The sequence below is a fragment of the Lolium perenne genome, chromosome 4 (assembly GCF_019359855.2).
Source record: "Lolium perenne isolate Kyuss_39 chromosome 4, Kyuss_2.0, whole genome shotgun sequence".
Classification (NCBI taxonomy): Eukaryota; Viridiplantae; Streptophyta; class Magnoliopsida; order Poales; family Poaceae; genus Lolium; species Lolium perenne.
Genome location: NC_067247.2, coordinates 114542011 through 114563501, shown reverse-complemented (window position 1 = coordinate 114563501; position 21491 = coordinate 114542011). Strand labels below are relative to the sequence as shown.

At 42.7% G+C, this 21491-nt stretch overlaps 1 long non-coding RNA gene across 1 annotated transcript in view; it reads right to left on the bottom strand.

Annotated features, from left to right (window-relative positions):
* The window catches only part of LOC127293678 (uncharacterized), a 30822-nt gene extending 9602 nt beyond the window's left edge, over window positions 1-21220 (bottom strand). Inside the window, exons 1-2 of the long non-coding RNA XR_007846028.1 lie at window positions 20855-21220; window positions 20093-20280 (exon numbers count right to left, since the gene is read on the bottom strand). This is a non-coding gene — a long non-coding RNA (uncharacterized lncRNA). The remainder of the gene's footprint in view (window positions 1-20092; window positions 20281-20854) is intronic.
* Between the last annotated feature and the right edge of the window lie 271 nt (window positions 21221-21491).

Here is a 21491-nt window from a genome sequence, read left to right as displayed (position 1 = left end):
CATTGATGGCGTGTATTTCACACGTTCGTTGGGCAACCCCAAGAGGAAGGTATGATGAGCACAGCAGCAAGTTTTCCCTCAGAAAGAAACCAAGGTTTATCGAACCAGGAGGAGCCAAGAAGCACGTTGAAGGTTGATGGCGGCGAGATGTAGTGCGGCGCAACACCAGAGATTCCGGCGCCAACGTGGAACCTGCACAACACAACCAAGCTACTTTGCCCCAACGAAACAGTGAGGTTGTCAATCTCACCGGCTTGCTGTAACAAAGGATTAACCGTATTGTGTGGAAGATGATTGTTTGCAGAGAAAACAGTAAAAACAAGTATTGCAGTAAATTGTATTTCAGTAAAGAGAATTGGACCGGGGTCCACAGTTCACTAGAGGTGTCTCTCCCATAAGACGAACAGCATGTTGGGTGAACAAATTACAGTTGGGCAATTGACAAATAAAGAGAGCATGACAATGCACATACATATCATGATGAGTATAGTGAGATTTAATTGGGCATTACGACAAAGTACATAGACCGCCATCCAACTGCATCTATGCCTCAAAAGTCCACCTTCAAAGTTATCATCCGAACCCCCTCCAAATTAAGTTGCAAACAACAGACAATTGCATTAAGTATGGTGCGTAATGTAATCAACAACTACATCCTTAGACATAGCATCAATGTTTTATCCCTAGTGGCAACAAAGACAACACAACCTTAGAACTTTCTCACACTGTCCTGTGTCAATGCAGGCATGAACCCACTATCGAGCATAAGTACTCCCTCTTGGAGTTAAAAGCATCTACTTGGCCAGAGCATCTACTAATAACGGAGAGCATGCAAGATCATAAACAACACATAAGCATAACTTTGATAATCAACATAACAAGTATTCTCTATTCATCGGATCCCAACAAACGCAACATATAGAATTACATATAGATGATCTTGATCATGATAGGCAGCTCACAAGATCCGACAATGATAGCACAATGGGGAGAAGACAACCATCTAGCTACTGCTATGGACCCATAGTCCAGGGGTAGACTACTCACTCATCACTCCGGAGGCGACCATGGCGGTGTAGAGTCCTCCGGGAGATGATTCCCCTCCGGCAGGGTGCCGGAGGCGATCTCCGAGATCCCGAGATGGGATCGGCGGCGACGGCGTCTCGCAATGTTTTCCGTATCGTGGCTCTCGCACTGGGGGTTTCGTCACGGAGGCTATTTGTAGGCGGAAGGGCAAGTCAAGAGGCGGCACGGGGGGCCCACACCACAGGGCCGCGCGGCCAAGGGGGGGGCCGCGCCGCCCTAGGGTTTGGCTCCCCCGTGGCCCCTCTTCGTCTCGTCTTCGGTCTTCTGGAAGCTTCGTGAGAAAATAGGCCTCTGGGCTTTTATTTCGTCCAATTCCGAGAATATTTCTTTACTAGGATTTCTGAAACCAAAAAGCAGAAACAAAGAATCGGCACTTCGGCATCTTGTTAATAGGTTAGTTCCAGAAAATGCACGAATATGACATAAAGTGTGCATAAAACATGTAGATAACATCAATAATGTGGCATGGAACACAAGAAATTATCGATACGTTGGAGACGTATCAGCATCCCCAAGCTTAGTTCTGCTCGTCCCGAGCAGGTAAAACGATAACAAAGATAATTTCTGGAGTGACATGCCATCATAAACTTGATCATACTATTTGTAAAGCATATGTAGAGAATGCAGCGATCAAAACAATGTGTATGACATGAGTAAACAAGTGAATCATAAAGCAAAGACTTTTCATGAATAGCACTTCAAGACAAGCATCAATAAGTCTTGCATAAGAGTTAACTCATAAAGCAATAATTCAAAGTAAAGGTATTGAAGCAACACAAAAGAAGATTAAGTTTCAGCGGTTGCTTTCAACTTGTAACATGTATATCTCATGGATATTGTCAACATAGAGTAATATAATAAGTGCAATAAGCAAGTATGTAAGAATCAATGCACAGTTCACACAAGTGTTTGCTTCTTGAGGTGGAGAGAAATAGGTGAACTGACTCAACATAAAAGTAAAAAGAATGGTCCTCATAGAGGAAAAGCATCGATTGCTATATTTGTGCTAGAGCTTTGATTTTGAAAACATGAAACAATTTTGTCAACGGTAGTAATAAAGCATATGCATCATGTAAATTATATCTTATAAGTTGCAAGCCTCATGCATAGTGTACTAATAGTGCTCGCACCTTGTCCTAATTAGCTTGGACTACCTGGATTATCACCGCAATACATATGCTTTAACCAAGTTTCACAAAGGTACCTCTATGCCGCCTGTACAAAGGTCTAAGGAGAAAGCTCGCATTTGGATTTCTCGCTTTTGATTATTCTCAACTTAGACATCCATACCGGGACAACATAGACAACAGATAATGGACTCCTCTTTTAATGCTTTAAGCATTCAACAACAATTAATTCTTTTCTCATTAGAGATTTGAGGATGTTTGTCCAAAACTGAAACTTCCACCATGGAACATGGCTTTAGTTAGCGGCCCAATGTTCTTCTCTCACAATATGCATGCTCAAACCATTCAACTCAGTGTAGATCGCCCTTACTTCAGACAAGACGAACATGCATAGCAACTCACATGAAATTCAACAATGAGTTGATGGCGTTCCCGATAAACATGGTTATCGCACAACAAGCAACTTAATAAGAGATAAAGTGCATAATTACATATTCAATACCACAATAGTTTTTAAGCTATTTGTCCCATGAGCTATATATTGCAAAGGTGAATGATGGAATTTTAAAGGTAGCACTCAAGCAATTTACTTTGGAATGGCTGGAAAATACCATGTAGTAGGTAGGTATGGTGGACACAAATGGCATAGTGGTTGGCTCAAGTATTTTGGATGCATGAGAAGTATTCCCTCTCGATACAAGGTTTAGGCTAGCAAGGTTATTTGAAACAAACACAAGGATGAACGGTACAGCAAAACTCACATAAAAGACATATTGAAAGCATTATAATACTCTATACCGTCTTCCTTGTTGTTCAAACTCAAAACTAGAAATTATCTAGACCTTAGAGAAACCAAATATGCAAACCAAATTTTAGCATGCTCTATGTATTTCTTCATTAATGGGTGCAAAGCATATGATGCAAGAGCTTAAACATGAGCACAACAATTGCCAAGTATCACATTACCCAAAACATTTATAGCAATTACTACATGTATCATTTTCCAATTCCAACCATATAACAATTTAACGAAGGAGAAACTTCGCCATGAATACTATGAGTAGAAACCAAGGACATATTTGTCCATAAGCTACAGCGGAGTGTGTATCTCTCCCATAAAGTGAATGCTAGGATCCATTTTATTCAAACAAAACAAAAACAAAAACAAAACGACGCTCCAAGAAAAAGCACATAAGATGTGGCCGAATAAAAATGTAGTTTCAGGGGAGGAACCTGATAATTTGTTGATGAAGAAGGGGATGCCTTGGGCATCCCCAAGCTTAGACGCTTGAGTCTTCTTGATATATGCAGGGGTGAACCACCGGGTGCATCCCCAAGCTTAGAGCTTTCACTCTCCTTGATCATGTTGCATCATACTCCTCTCTTGATCCTTGAAAACTTCCTCCACACCAAACTCGAAACAACTCATTAGAGGGTTAGTGCACAATATAAATTGACATATTCAGAGGTGACACAATCATTCTTAACACTTCTGGACATTGCATAATGCTACTGGACATTAGTGGATCAAAGAAATTCATCCAACATAGCAAAAGAGGCAATGCGAAATAAAAGGCAGAATCTGTCAAAACAGAACAGTTCGTATTGACGAATTTTAAAATGGCACCAGACTTGCTCAAATGAAAATGCTCAAATTGAATGAAAGTTGCGTACATATCTGAGGATCATGCACGTAAATTGGCATAATTTTCTGAGCTTCCTGCAGGGCAGTGGGCTCAGATTCGTGACAGCAAAGAAATCTGGAACTGCGCAGTAATCCAAATCTAGTACTTACTTTTCTATCAACGGCTTAACTTGGCACAACAAAACTCAAAACTAAGATAAGGAGAGGTTGCTACAGTAGTAAACAACTTCCAAGACACAAATATAAAACAAAAATACTGTAGCAAAATAACACATGGGTTATCTCCCAAGAAGTTCTTTCTTTATAGCCATTAAGATGGGCTCAGCAGTTTTAATGATGCACTCGCAAGAGATAGTATTTGAAGCAAAAGAGAGCATCAAGAGGCAAATTAAAAACACATTTAAGTCTAACATGCTTCCTATGAAGAGGCATCTTGTACACAAATAAATTCATGAAGAACAAAGTGACAAGCATAGGAAGATAAAACAAGTGTAGCTTCAAAAATTTCAGCACATAGAGAGGCATTTTAGTAACATGAAAATTTCTACAACCATATTTTCCTCTCTCATAATAACTTTCAGTAGCATCATGAGCAAACTCAACAATATAACTATCACATAAAGCATTCTTATCATGAGTCTCATGCATAAAATTATTACTCTCCACATAAGCATAATCAATTTTATTAGTTGTAGTGGGAGCAAATTCAACAAAGTGGCTATCATCATATATAGGAGGCATATTGTAATCATAAAAGAAAATTTTCTCCTCAATGCTTGGGGTACTAAAAAGATCATGCTCATCAGAGCCAGCTTCCCCAAGCTTAGAATTTTCCATAGCATTAGCAACAATGGTGTTCAAAGCATCCATAGTAATAACATTCCCATTAGCATGCATATAAAGTTCCATGGGTTTTTTAATTCTCTCTTCAAACACATCATGTCCTAATTCAAGATAAAGTTCATAAAGATCTCTCATATTTTTGTTGTTTTCCATTATGCTTAACTAGTGAAATAAAAACATGCATGATATTAAGTAAAGTAAAACAAGTAACTATTTTTTTTGTATTTTGATTTAGTGCAGCAAACAAAGTAGTAAATAAAATAAAGCAAGACAAAAACAAAGTAAAGAGATTGAGAAGTGGAGACTCCCCTTGCAGCGTGTCTTGATCTCCCCGGCAACGGCGCCAGAAAATATGCTTGATGGCGTGTATTTCACACGTTCGTTGGGCAACCCCAAGAGGAAGGTATGATGAGCACAGCAGCAAGTTTTCCCTCAGAAAGAAACCAAGGTTTATCGAACCAGGAGGAGCCAAGAAGCACGTTGAAGGTTGATGGCGGCGAGATGTAGTGCGGCGCAACACCAGAGATTCCGGCGCCAACGTGGAACCTGCACAACACAACCAAGCTACTTTGCCCCAACGAAACAGTGAGGTTGTCAATCTCACCGGCTTGCTGTAACAAAGGATTAACCGTATTGTGTGGAAGATGATTGTTTGCAGAGAAAACAGTAAAAACAAGTATTGCAGTAAATTGTATTTCAGTAAAGAGAATTGGACCGGGGTCCACAGTTCACTAGAGGTGTCTCTCCCATAAGACGAACAGCATGTTGGGTGAACAAATTACAGTTGGGCAATTGACAAATAAAGAGAGCATGACAATGCACATACATATCATGATGAGTATAGTGAGATTTAATTGGGCATTACGACAAAGTACATAGACCGCCATCCAACTGCATCTATGCCTAAAAAGTCCACCTTCAGGTTATCATCCGAACCCCCTCCAGTATTAAGTTGCAAACAACAGACAATTGCATTAAGTATGGTGCGTAATGTAATCAACAACTACATCCTTAGACATAGCATCAATGTTTTATCCCTAGTGGCAACAAAGACAACACAACCTTAGAACTTTCTCACACCGTCCTGTGTCAATGCAGGCATGAACCCACTATCGAGCATAAGTACTCCCTCTTGGAGTTAAAAGCATCTACTTGGCCAGAGCATCTACTAATAACGGAGAGCATGCAAGATCATAAACAACACATAAGCATAACTTTGATAATCAACATAACAAGTATTCTCTATTCATCGGATCCCAACAAACGCAACATATAGAATTACATATAGATGATCTTGATCATGATAGGCAGCTCACAAGATCCGACAATGATAGCACAATGGGGAGAAGACAACCATCTAGCTACTGCTATGGACCCATAGTCCAGGGGTAGACTACTCACTCATCACTCCGGAGGCGACCATGGCGGTGTAGAGTCCTCCGGGAGATGATTCCCCTCTCCGGCAGGGTGCCGGAGGCGATCTCCAGGATCCCCCGAGATGGGATCGGCGGCGACGGCGTCTCAGTAATGTTTTCCGTATCGTGGCTCTCGGTACTGGGGGTTTCGTCACGGAGGCTATTTGTAGGCGGAAGGGCAAGTCAAGAGGCGGCACGGGGGGCCCACACCACAGGGCCGCGCGGCCAAGGGGGGGGCCGCGCCGCCCTAGGGTTTGGCTCCCCCGTGGCCCCTCTTCGTCTCGTCTTCGGTCTTCTGGAAGCTTCGTGAGAAAATAGGCCTCTGGGCTTTTATTTCGTCCAATTCCGAGAATATTTCTTTACTAGGATTTCTGAAACCAAAAGCAAAAACAAGAATCGGCACTTCGGCATCTTGTTAATAGGTTAGTTCCAGAAAATGCACGAATATGACATAAAGTGTGCATAAAACATGTAGATAACATCAATAATGTGGCATGGAACACAAGAAATTATCGATACGTTGGAGACGTATCACGCATCACACCTTCCTCTTGGGGTTCCCAACGGACGTGTCAATTATACGTGCATCATTGATACGTCTCCGACGTATCGATAATTTCTTATGTTCTATGCCATATTATTGATGATACCTACATGTTTTATGCACACTTTATGTCATATTCATGCATTTTCTGGAACTAACCTATTAACAAGATGCCGAAGTGCCGGTTGCTGTTTTCTGCTGTTTTTGGTTTCAGAAATCCTAGTAACGAAATATTCTCGGAATCGGACGAAATCAAGACCCAGGTTCCTATTTTCACGGAAGCATCCGTAACACCCGGGAAGGACCAGAGGGGGGGCACTGGGCCCCCAGACCATAGGCCGGCGCGGCCCAGGCCCTGGCCGCGCCGCCATATGGTGTGGCCACCCCTTCGACCCTCCTGCGCCGCCTCTTCGCCTATATAAAGCCTCCGTCGCGAAAACCCTGACGCGAAGAACCACGATACGGAAAACCTTCCAGAGCCGCCGCCATCGCGAAGCCAAGATCTGGGGACAGGAGTCTCTGTTCCGGCACCCTGCCGGAGCGGGGAAGTGCCCCCGGAAGGCTTCTCCATCGACACCGCTGCCATCTCCACCGCCATCTTCATCACCGTTGCTGCTCCCATGAGGAGGGAGTAGTTCTCCATCGAGGCTCGGGGCTGTACCGGTAGCTATGTGGTTCATCTCTCTCCTATGTGCTTCAATACAATAATCTCATGAGCTGCCTTACATGATTGAGATTCATATGATGATGCTTGTAATCTAGATGTCATTATGCTAGTCAAGTGAGTTTTACTTATGTGATCTCCGGAGACTCCTTGTCCCACGTGTGTAAAGGTGACAGTGTGTGCAGCGTGTGGGTCTCTTAGGCTATATTTCACAGAATACTTATTCACTGTTGAAGAGCATGGTGAAGTGCTTATTTATATCTCTTTATGATTGCAATGTGTTTGTATCACAATTTATCTATGTGCTACTCTAGTGATGTGTTATTAAAGTAGTTTTATTCCTCCTGCACGTGTGCAAAGGTGACAGTGTGTGCACCGTGTTAGTACTTGGTTTATGCTATGATCATGATCTCTTGTAGATTGCGAAGTTAACTATTGCTATGATAATATTGATGTGATCTATTCCTCCTACATATGCATGAAGGTGACAGTGTGCATGCTATGCTAGTACTTGGTTTAGTCTTTTGATCTATCTTACACTAAAGGTTACTAAAATATGAGCATTATTGTGGAGCTTGTTAACTCCGGCATTGAGGGTTCGTGTAATCCTACGCAATGTGTTCATCATCCAACAAAAGTGTAGAGTATGCATTTATCTATTCTGTTATGTGATCAATGTTGAGAGTGTCCACTAGTGAAAGTGTAATCCCTAGGCCTTGTTCCTAAATACTGCTATCGCTGTTTGTTTACTGTTTTACTGCGTTAGTACTGCTGCGTTACTACTGCTTGTTTACTGTCCTGGGCAAAGCACTTTTCTGGTGCCGTTGCTACTACTTATTCATACCACCTGTATTTCACTATCTCTTCGCCGAACTAGTGCACCTATTAGGTGTGTTGGGGACACAAGAGACTTCTTGCTTTGTGGTTGCAGGGTTGCATGAGAGGGATATCTTTGACCTCTTCCTCCCTGAGTTCGATAAACCTTGGGTGATCCACTTAAGGGAAACTTGCTGCTGTTCTACAAACCTCTGCTCTTGGAGGCCCAACACTGTCTACAAGAATAGAAGCTCCCGTAGACATCAAGCACTTTTCTGGCGCCGTTGCCCGGGAGGAAAGGTAAAAAGGCACTCATACTCCGGTTCCGTGTAACAAGATTTTCTCGGCGCCATTGTGTTTGTGCTCGAAGCTATTTCCTTTAGATCCTGCAATTGCATCTTTTTGTTTCTTGTTTACACTAGTTTGGCATAATGGACAACAATGAGCTTCTTATTCTATTTCCTGATTTAAAACATGGATTGTTTGATGCGAAAATTAAAAAACCTATGGAATATTATTTGCATGCTGGTAGTAATATTATTATGAACGCTTTGAACACCATTGTTGATAATAATATAGAAAGTTCTAAGCTTGGGGAAGCTGGTTTTCATGATCTTTTTAGTCCCCCAAGCATTGAGGAGAAAATTTTCTTTGATGATACTTTGCCTCCTATTTCTGATGATTATAATGATAGTGGTCTTTTGGTACAACCTACTATGGAGAGTAAATTTTATTGTGATTATACTATGCCTCCTACACTTGATGAGAATAATAATGATAGCTACTTTGTTGAATTTGCTCCCGCTATTACTAATAAAATTGATTATGCTTATGTGGAGAGTAATAATTTTATGCATGAGACTCATGATAAGAATGCTTTATGTGATAGTTATATTGTTGAGTTTGCTCATGTTGCTACTGAAAGTTATTATGAGAGAGGAAAATATGGTTGTAGAAATTTTCATGTTACTAAAACACCTCTCTATGTGCTGAAATTTTTGAAGCTACACTTGTTTTATCTTCCTATGCTTGTTACTTTGCTCTTCATGAACTTGTTTATTTACAAGATTCCTATGCATAGGAAGCATGTTAGGCTTAAATGTGTTTTGAATTTGCCTCTTGATGCTCTCTTTTGCTTCAAATACTATTTCTTGCGAGTGCATCATTAAAACTGCTGAGCCCATCTTAATGGCTATAAAGAAAAGACTTCTTGGGAGATAACCCATGTGTTTATTTTGCTACACTAATTTGTTTTATATTTGTGTCTTGGAAGTTGTTTACTACTGTAGCAACCTCTCCTTATCATGTTTTTGTGCCAAGTAAAGTCTCTATGGTAAAGTTGATGCTAGATTTGGATTGCTGCGCAGAAACAGCATTGCTGTCTGTTACGAATCTGGGTCTAATTCTCTGTAGGTAACTCAGAAAATTATGCCAATTTACGTGAGTGATCCTCAGATATGTACGCAACTTTCATTAGTTTTGAGTTTTTCCATTTTAGCAAGTCTGGTGCCATTTTAAAATTCGTCTTTACGGACTGTTCTGTTTTTGACAGATTCTGCCTTTTATTTCGCATTGCTTCTTTCGCTGTGTTGGGTGGATTTCTTTGTTCCATTACCTTCCAGTAGCTTTGAGCAATGTCCAGAAGTGTTAAAAATGATTGTGTCACCTCTGAACATGTGAGTTTTTGATTATGCACTAACCCTCTAATGAGTTTGCTTAAAGTTTGGTCTGGAAGAAGTTTTCAAGGGTCAAGAGAGGAGGATGATATACTATGATCAAGGAGAGTGAAAGCTCTAAGCTTGGGGATGCCCCGGTGGTTCACCCCTGCATATTTCAAGAAGACTCAAGCGTCTAAGCTTGGGGATGCCCAAGGCATCCCCTTCTTCATCGACAACATTATCAGGTTCCTCCCCTGAAACTATATTTTTATTCCGTCACATCTTATGTACTTTACTTGAAGCGTCTGTTTGTTTGTTTCTATTTTTGTTTGTGTTTGAATAAATTGGATTACATCATGCTTGTGTGGGAGATAGACACGCTCCGCTGGTTCATATGAACACATGTGTTCTTAGCTCATAATATTCATGGCGAAGTTTCCTCTTCGTTAAATTGTTATATGGTTGGAATTGGAAAATGATACATGTAGTAATTTGCTATAATGTCTTGGGTAATGTGATACTTGGCAATTGTTGTGCTCATGTTTAAGCTCTTGCATCATATACTTTGCACCCATTAATGAAGAAATACATAGAGCATGCTAAAATTTGGTTTGCATAATTGGTCTCTCTAAGGTCTAGATAATTTCTAGTAAGGTATTTGAACAACAAGGAAGACGATGTATAGTCTTATAATCCTTGTAATATGTCTTTTATGTGAGTTTTGCTGTACTAGTTCATACTTGTGTTTGTTTCAAATAACCTTGCTAGCCTAAAACCTTGTATCGAGAGGGAATACTTCTCATGCATCCAAATACTTGAGCCAACCACTATGCCATTTGTGTCCACCATACCTACCTACTACATGGTATTTATCCGCCATTCCAAAGTAAATTGCTTGAGTGCTACCTTTAAAATTCCATCATTCACCTTTGCAATATATAGCTTATGGGACAAATAGCTTAAAAACTATTGTGGTATTGAATATGTACTTATGCACTTTATCTCTTATTAAGTTGCTTGTTGTGCGATAACCATGTTTCTGGGGACGCCATCAACTATTCCTTGTTGAATATCATGTGAGTTGCTATGCATGTCCGTCTTGTCTGAAGTAAGAGAGATCTACCACTTTAATGGTTAGAGCATGCATATTGTTAGAGAAGAACATTGGGCCGCTAACTAAAGCCATGAATCATGGTGGAAGTTTCAGTTTTGGACATATATCCTCAATCTCATATGATAACACTAATTGTTGCCACATGCTTATGCATTAAAGAGGAGTCCATTATCTGTTGTCCATGTTGTCCCGGTATGGATGTCTAAGTTGAGAATAATCAAAAGCGAGAAATCCAAAATGCGAGCTTTCTCCTTAGACCTTTGTACAGGCGGCATGGAGGTACCCCATTGTGACACTTGGTTAAAACATGTGCATTGCAAAGATCCGGTAGTCCAAGCTGATTAGGACAAGGTGCGGGCACTATTAGTATACTATGCATGAGACCTGCAACTTGTAAGATATAATGTACATAACTCATATGCTTTATTACTACCGTTGACAAAATTGTTTCATGTTTTCAAAATAAAAGCTCTAGCACAAATATAGCAATCGATGCTTTCCTCTTTGAAGGACCATTCTTTTTACTTTTATGTTGAGTCAGTTCACCTATCTCTCTCCACCTCAAGAAGCAAACATTTGTGTGAACTATGCATTGATTCTTACATACTTGCTTATTGCATTTGTTATATTGCTTTGCATTGAAAATTATCCATGAGATATATATGTTATAAGTTGAAAGCAACCGCTGAAACTTCATCTTCCTTTGTGTTGCTTCAATGCCTCTACTTTGAATTATTGCTTTATGAGTTAACTCTTATGCAAGACTTATTGATGCTTGTCTTGAAAGTACTATTCATGAAAAGTCTTTGCTTTATGATTCACTTGTTTACTCATGTCATTACCATTGTTTTGATCGATGCATTCATTACATATGTTTATAGTATGATCAAGGTTATGATGGCATGTCACTCCAGAAATTATCTTTGTTATCGTTTTACCTGCTCGGGACGAGCAGAACTAAGCTTGGGGATGCTGATACGTCTCCGACGTATCGATAATTTCTTATGTTCTATGCCATATTATTGATGATACCTACATGTTTTATGCACACTTTATGTCATATTCATGCATTTTCTGGAACTAACCTATTAACAAGATGCCGAAGTGCCAGTTGCTGTTTTCTGCTGTTTTTGGTTTCAGAAATCCTAGTAACGAAATATTCTCGGAATCGGACGAAATCAAGACCCAGGTTCCTATTTTCACCGGAAGCATCCAGAACACCCGGGAAGGACCAGAGGGGGGGCACTGGGCCCCCAGACCATAGGCCGGCGCGGCCCAGGCCCTGGCCGCGCCGCCATATGGTGTGGCCACCCCTTCGACCCTCCTGCGCCGCCTCTTCGCCTATATAAAGCCTCCGTCGCGAAAACCCTGACGCGAAGAACCACGATATGGAAAACCTTCCAGAGCCGCCGCCATCGCGAAGCCAAGATCTGGGGGACAGGAGTCTCTGTTCCGGCACCCTACCGGAGCGGGGAAGTGCCCCCGGAAGGCTTCTCCATCGACACCGCTGCCATCTCCACCGCCATCTTCATCACCGCTGCTGCTCCCATGAGGAGGGAGTAGTTCTCCATCGAGGCTCGGGGCTGTACCGGTAGCTATGTGGTTCATCTCTCTCCTATGTGCTTCAATACAATAATCTCATGAGCTGCCTTACATGATTGAGATTCATATGATGATGCTTGTAATCTAGATGTCATTATGCTAGTCAAGTGAGTTTTACTTATGTGATCTCCGGAGACTCCTTGTCCCACGTGTGTAAAGGTGACAGTGTGTGCACCGTGTGGGTCTCTTAGGCTATATTTCATAGAATACTTATTCACTGTTGAAGAGCATGGTGAAGTGCTTATTTATATCTCTTTATGATTGCAATGTGTTTGTATCACAATTTATCTATGTGCTACTCTAGTGATGTGTTATTAAAGTAGTTTTATTCCTCCTGCACGTGTGCAAAGGTGACAGTGTGTGCACCGTGTTAGTACTTGGTTTATGCTATGATCATGATCTCTTGTAGATTGCGAAGTTAACTATTGCTATGATAATATTGATGTGATCTATTCCTCCTACATATGCATGAAGGTGACAGTGTGCATGCTATGCTAGTACTTGGTTTAGTCTTTTGATCTATCTTACACTAAAGGTTACTAAAATATGAGCATTATTGTGGAGCTTGTTAACTCCGGCATTGAGGGTTCGTGTAATCCTACGCAATGTGTTCATCATCCAACAAAAGTGTAGAGTATGCATTTATCTATTCTGTTATGTGATCAATGTTGAGAGTGTCCACTAGTGAAAGTGTAATCCCTAGGCCTTGTTCCTAAATACTGCTATCGCTGTTTGTTTACTTTTTTCTTTGCGTTACTACTTTTGCGTTACTACGCTTGTTTCTTGTCACAGGCAAAGCACTTTTCTGGTGCCGTTGCTACTACTTATTCATACCACCTGTATTTCACTATCTCTTCGCCGAACTAGTGCACCTATTAGGTGTGTTGGGGACACAAGAGACTTCTTGCTTTGTGGTTGCAGGGTTGCATGAGAGGGATATCTTTGACCTCTTCCTCCCTGAGTTCGATAAACCTTGGGTGATCCACTTAAGGGAAACTTGCTGCTGTTCTACAAACCTCTGCTCTTGGAGGCCCAACACTGTCTACAAGAATAGAAGCTCCCGTAGACATCAATCATCTACATGTTTTATACACATTATATGCCGTATTTATGCATTTTCCGGCACTAACATATTAACAAGATGCCGAAGAGCTAGTTGCTGTTTTCTGCTGTTTTTGGTTTCAGAAATCCTAGTAACGAAATATTCTCGGAATTGGACGAAATCAACGCCCAGGGTCCTATTTTGCCACGAAGCTTCCAGAAGATCGAAGGAGAGTCGAAGTGGGGCCACGAGGTGGCCAGACACCAGGGCGGCGCGGCCCAGGCCCTGGCCGCGCCGGCCTGTGGTGTGGGCCCCTCGTGCCGCCTCTTTACCTGCCCTTCCGCCTACAAATAGCCTGCGTCACGAAACCCCCAGTACCGAGAGCCACGATACGGAAAACCTTACTGAGGCGCCGCCGCCGCCAATCCCATCTCGGGGGATTCAGGAGATCGCTTCCGGCACCCTGCCGGAGAGGGGATTCATCTCCCGGAGGACTCTTCACCGCCATGGTCGCCTCCGGAGTGATGAGTGAGTAGTTCACCCCTGGACTATGGGTCCATAGTAGTAGCTAGATGGTTGTCTTCTCCTCATTGTGCTTCATTGTTGGATCTTGTGAGCTGCCTAACATGATCAAGATCATCTATCTGTAATTCTATATGTTGTGTTTGTCGGGATCCGATGGATAGAGAATACTATGTTATGTTAATTATCAAGTTATTACCTATGTGTTGTTTATGATCTTGCATGCTCTCCGTTATTAGTAGAGGCTCTGGCCAAGTTTTTGCTCTTAACTCCAAGAGGGAGTATTTATGCTCGATAGTGGGTTCATGCCTCCATTAAATCTGGGACAGTGACAGAAAGTTCTAAGGTTGTGGATGTGCTATTGCCACTAGGGATAAAACATTGATGCTATGTCCGAGGATGTAGTTATTGATTACATTACGCACCATACTTAATGCAATTGTCTGTTGTTTTGCAACTTAATACTGGAAGGGGTTCGGATGATAACCTGAAGGTGGACTTTTTAGGCATAGATGCATGCTGGATGGCGGTCTATGTACTTTGTCGTGATGCCCAATTAAATCTCACTATATTTATCATATCATGTATGTGCATTGTTATGCCCTCTCTATTTGTCAATTGCCCGACTGTAATTTGTTCACCCAACATGCTTTTATCTTATGGGAGAGACACCTCTAGTGAACTGTGGATCCCGGTCCTATTCTTTACATCTGAAATACAATCTACTGCAATACTTGTTCTTTACTGTTCTCTGCAAACAATCATCTTCCACACAATACAGTTAATCCTTTGTTACAGCAAGCCGGTGAGATTGACAACCTCACTGTTTCGTCGGGGCAAAGTACTTTGGTTGTGTTGTGCAGGTTCCACGTTGGCGCCGGAATCCCTAGTGTTGCGCCGCACTACATCCCGCCGCCATCAACCTTCGACGTGCTTCTTGACTCCTACTGGTTCGATTAAACCTTGGTTTCTTACTGAGGGAAACTTGCTACTGTGCGCATCACACCTTCCTCTTGGGGTTCCCAACGGACGTGTCAACTACACGCATCACCTCTACATAGTGTTCTCCTTTAGGATGGACGACTTCCCTCGCGATCCATCTAGCTAGTTCCTCTTGAAGTGGTCGGAAGCGAGCTTCTGGACTAAGCATCTTCCGGAGGTTATTCCTCTTGATATTGTTCTCACATGGAACCCGCTCAGAGGTGTATCTCCGGATCATCTCACAAACATAGTATCCACATAGATTGGTCCCCGGTGGCTGAATATCCCCAGTCCAACTCACTGACCGCATAAAGTGTAGCTCTTTTTTGAACTCACCGACCTTGGCATCTACGAACCGTCTCCAAACCCTACGAGGCAAAGAAAATTAAATGAACAAGAGAGTTATTAGTTACTTGATATTAGGAAATGAACGAAATAGGCCGATCGATATAGAGCGCAAATGAATGAAAATAATTACTTCTGCATCATTTTTCTCATGTCGACCCAAAGCTTTGTATCCATATTCAGAGAGTCGTGGATGAGAACTGTGGACTCGTGAAATTTAATTACTAGTAGAATCCAGTGGAACCTGCGGACACGATACATGCACAGTCATGCATAACTCATCGATTAGCCACATACCATGCATGGAGTAAACAAAAGAGAATGTGCTCAAGACAGAAACACTCACCCAAAATGGTAAGGGAATAGAATATCACTTTTGAGTTCCTGCTTATCAAGAAACCGCCACAGGTCTTCCTCCACGTTGGCGGGGTGATGTTTTAACACATATCCATTAACGATCTGTGGGTCAATGAACCCAACATCATGGATGTTCCTTACTCCGCATTCCTTGATCTTCATTCTGCATAATAGCGTACAGAACAATATAGTTAGGACACACACACACACACACACACACATATATATATATATATATATATATATATATATATATAGGATAAATACTTCCTACCCCTGGGTGTAGTTACACCCATATCTAATATACTACCATACGGAAGTATATACGATACTTTATCGGTTTGAGTATGTTCACATACTATATCTAAGGTACTTCAAACCAAGTTTGGTGAAAAAAATGCAAGTGAACCCATAGTTTGCACTATATATCCGAAATACATGCATATGTATACGTAAAAAATTAGTCTACGTAAAAAAATTTACATACTGCCTACAAATTAGTATATATACTTCCAAAATGGTCTTATATACTTCATACTACATGTACATACTTTCAGGTATGATAGATACTCTCTAAATTATGAGAAACACGCGTGGGTGTAACTACACCCGGGTGTAGTATGAATATGTCCTATATATATATATATATATATATATATATATATATAGTGCATGCAATGAACGAGATGGGGTAGAAATAAATCACTTACAGAACGTAGCAACTGATGATAGATTTGTCGAGCTCGCGCAGATTGAGAAGCTGGAACAATTCACTCAGATGAATTGTTACATAGTAATGTTTGAAGTGATGCTCATGTCTAACTTCCGCATAAATATATTCTTTGGCGTTTTTATTTTTTATGTAACCCTTGTACCAATTTAGCAGATTTTTCATTTGTTGAGGTAGATCCTCTTCCTGCGTAGGCTCGACGAGGGGCCCATTCCGCACATATGTAATTACTGGTTTACTCATTGGCGCCTCCTCAAGGCCTAACACTGCACGAAGAGTCATACCTAAGTTGGCCGCTTGTTCTCTGGCACTCGTTACAGTCAATCCCTGTGTTGCCACAGCTGCTATGATATCGGGGGCATCCGGACCGGAGGCTTTCACTATGAGCGGGGCAATCGATTGTTTACTTTGTTCCCCGAGCTGGGCATACCTTCTGAGAGATTACATTGAGGAATGCACATAGCTTCACAATGGCTACTCGAACATTTTCCGGCAGGAGCCCCCTCAAAGCAATCGGAAGCAATTGCGTCATAATCACGTGGCAGTCGTGAGACTTCAGGTTTTGGAACTTTTTCTCCGCCATGTTTATTATTCCCTTTATATTGGACGAGAATCCAGACGGGACCTTCGTACTGCTCAGGCATTCAAAAAAGATGACCTTCTCTTCTTTGGTCAGAGCGTAGCTGGCACGACCTTGAAACCATTCCGGATGCCGGTCATCAGGGTCTTTCAAACGTTAATGGTCCTGCCGTGCTTCCTTTGTATCATTTGTCTTCCCATACACGCCCAAGAAGCTTAGGAGGTTCACGCAAATATTCTTCGTAACATGCATCACGTCGATTGCAGAGCGGACATCTAGGACTTTCCAATATTCTAGCTCCCAGAATATAGATTTCTTCTTCCACATGGCTGCGTGCCCGTCAGCTCCCTTCGGAACTGATTGTCCGCCAGGACCCTTTCCAAAGATGACTTTCAAATCCTTGACCATATCAAATACCTCAGCACCAGTGCGTTCCGCAGGCTTCGGCCGGTGATCTGCCTTGCCGTTGTAATGTTTGCCTTTCTTTCTTACTGGATGAATTTTCGGAAGAAATCGACGATGCCCAAGGTACACGTTCTTCTTACAATTTGGCAAATGTACACTTTCAGTCTCATGTAAGCAGTGCATGCATGCATTGTATCCCTTATTTGACAGTCCCGAAAGGTTACTAAGAGCAGGCCAATCGTTGATGGTTACGAAAAGCAACGCTCGTAGATCAAATTCCTCTTCTTTGTGCTCATCCCACACACGGACACCAGGTCTGCCCCACAACTGTAAAAGTTCATCAACTAATGACCTTAGGTACACATCGATGTCGTTGCCGGGTTGCTTCGGACCTTGGATGAGCACTGACATCATAATGAACTTCCGCTTCATGCACAACCAAGGTGGAAGGTTGTAGATGCATAGAGTCATGGGCCAGGTGCTATGGCTGGAGCTCTGCTCGCCAAAAGGATTCATGCCATCTGTACTTAGACCAAATCTTATGTTCCTTGCGTCAGCTGCAAAATCTTTGAACTCCCTGTCGATCTTTCTCCATTGCGTTCCATCTCCGGGGTGTCTCAACTCCCCGTCCGACTTACGGTCCTCTTTGTGCCATCGCAACAACTTGGCATGCTCTTTGTTCCTGAACAGACGTTTCAACCGTGGTATTATAGGAGCATACCACATCACCTTGGCGGGAACCCTCTTCATGGGTTTCTGCCCCTCAACATCGTCACCAGGGTCATCGCCTCTGATCTTATAACGCAATGCAGTGCATACCGGACATTCATTCAAATTCTCGTATTCACCGCGGTAGAGGATGCAGTCGTTGATGCATGCATGTATCTTCAGAACCTCTAAACCTAGAGGGCAGACAACCTTCTTTGCTTCGTACGTACTGGCGGGCAACTCGTTATTCTTTGGAAACATATTCTTCAACATTTTCAGCAAGTCTTCAAATGCCGAGTCAGCTACACCTGCCTGTGCCTTCCATTTCAGCAAATCCAGTGTGCAGCCCAGCTTTTTCAGACCATTATCGCATCCGGGGTACAGCGACTTTTTGTGATCCTCTAACATGTGATCCAAATTCTCCCTCTCCTTTTCAGTTTCGCAGCTTCTCTGTGCATCAGCAATGGTCCGAGCAAGATCATCAGCGGGCTCATCACGTGCCTCTTCTTCACCTTCCCCTTCACCTTCCCCTTCACCTTCAGCATCCTCCATGAAAGTATCACCGAAATGATCAAGATAGTTTTCATCGATGAAATCATCCCCTTCTTCATCTTCTTCCATTATAACCCCTCTTTCTCCATGCTTGGTCCAACAATTATAGCTTGGCATGAAACCGTGCCGAAGCAGGTGCAGGTGAACTTCTCTTGAGGAAGAGTAACCCTTCTGATTCTTACAGTCAACACATGGACAGATAACAAAACCCTTCTGCTTGTTCGCATTAGCCACTACGAGGAAATCTTTCAAACCCGTAGTGAACTCGCCGGAGAGTCGGTTACCGTACATCCATTGCCGATTCATATGCATTATTATAATATAATATATATAATTAACCATCATGCATTTGTTAAACTAACTAGCTACAAAAAATAGAAATTAAACAATGAACTACACACATGCATATTTTATCAATGACACATATATATGAAAGGTTCAAGTTGCTAACCGCGATCGAGGAGGAAAAAATAAATGAGGAAGCTCAAGTGTGGCTCCGACACTTCATATCATGTTTGTTTCATGCTCTTGGGACATTTCATCAAACACTTTGTGTGCATAAGAGGAGCCCAAAGCAAACCTACACCCCATTGTGAAGTTTGTGAAGAGAAGTGGCACCAAATGGCTAAGTGCTGTGGGCTGAACGGTATATGTAGGGGTGGGGCTTGGCCAACCGCGACTAAAGGCCTTCGGGAACCTTTAGTCGCGGTTGGTCTGGCCAACCGCGACTAAAGCGCCTCACGTGCACCAGCTGGCCACCGAGCGTCCTGGGCCCAGGCCTTTAGTCGCGGTTCGGGAGGCGAACCGCGACTAAAGACTCCATTAGTCGCGGTTCCTATACTCTCGCGACTAATGGGCTGGACGGAAGCCTCTTTTTCTACTAGTGACTTTTACACCATCCAACGAATATACATACCCCATTGCATAATTAGTTAATTACGATCAAATAATTACAAATTGACAAACATACAACGTAGGAGCATAATATTACATACAATATACATGTCCTGATGTGCTAGTTACATCCATAATCATGGTTTCTACAACATAAAACTTCATACATGTTGGACAATAAAATTCAAACGAAATTATTGAGAAACTCCACAAAATGAATTGCATCAAGCGGTTGGGATAGCATGTATGTAACTATTGACCCAAAACTACATGTGTCACTGCATAATGAGCTGAACTAATGGATGATAACATGAATCCTAACAGAAACCACCATAGCTACGTATTATGTTACCATTTAACTTCAAGGCTAAAACTACACTGATCTTCAAAATCACAACGCCTACTTGCTACATCCTACAGGATAAACTGCAGTTAGAAATCAGAGAGACCAATCTACGGTACCTGCACCATGAGCACGTATCCAGTCTCTGCAACACCTAAGATAGCCACGGCAAGTTCTGATGGCAGAAAAAATCGCAGGACGGCGAGGTGCTTCTGAAGACGATGCAGTCTATGGCTGTCTCACAGCTGAGCCATCCAGCCATCTTTATGCCTGTCCTACTCGAGCCGTCCGTAGCAGTCTAGTTGGGCTGTCGCAGGCAAAGACAATCAGATGGAGATGAGCATTGATGACTAAGGGCATGTACAATGATGATGACTCAGCTGTCTGCAAGAGGTAGTTATAGGTGATTTTGGTGATGTGGAGGAAAGAGAATGAGGAGAGAGAATGAGGCTATGCAGAAAATTCTGAGACGGTCTGTAGACTTTCTTCTGGACAGCTTACAGACACCATTTTTGCTGTTGTATGAAGGGTGTCTATAATTTATACTCACATATAGCTATGACTAAAAATAGATAACTTACAGACAGACTATTGTATACACTGTCTGTATCATTATCTATAGATGACATGGAGTAGTACTACAGACAGCATCCGTCTAAACCAATGTACATGCCCTAATCAGATCCATATGGGAAGCCTACACGAGCACCAACTAGACTACTGTAACTGCCAGCAGCACCGTGCCTACTGACCAGCAGCACCGTGCATACTAGTCCAACATCACCGAGGACAAAAATTGGAGGTAAAATCCAATGCGCATAGATCAAAAACTACAGCCCGAAGCAACAACGGCAGAAACCAAGCGAGGTCGAAGCATTTACCAGAACCACCCCGCTGAAACTCTGTTAGGGACACCTTGAAGCACGTCCAACAACCTCGGCCGCGTCGATTCGCGAGGCTGAGCAGGTGCATCTCGTTCAGCGACCCCTGCTACCCCGCCGCCGCCTCGGACGCGTCGATTCGCAGGGCCGCGACGGCGAAGGACCCATCTCACCCCGTCTGTCCCCACCTCGGTAGCGTCGATCCATTCGCCCATGCCGTCGACGGACCTCCCCCACTACCCCAACCGACCAGCATAACCCTGCAGGGGTTTCCCACCAGCAACTCGCCGCCGACGAGACGGACCAGGTGGAGATCGAGCGGGCGTCGATGCGGGCGAGAGGAGAGGGGAATGGGAGACGAGCACGAGATTTTTTTTCTTTTTTCGAGAGGACGAGCACGAGATTTGACCAGTTGACGAAAGAGAAGGAAAAGATAGCGTTCGTTCAATTTTTGGACGGAAACGCCGCTGAGTTCAGATCGTTCGATCGGGATCCGACGTGCGAGAAGCGTGAGCACCGCGTAAGACACTAGAGTGCCCAGGCAAGTATTAGATTACACGTTGAAAAATATTACACAGTGTGAATGGATGGTAGGTGTGAAATGATGCACATTTTCCCACGGTTGTACTCCGGGTCC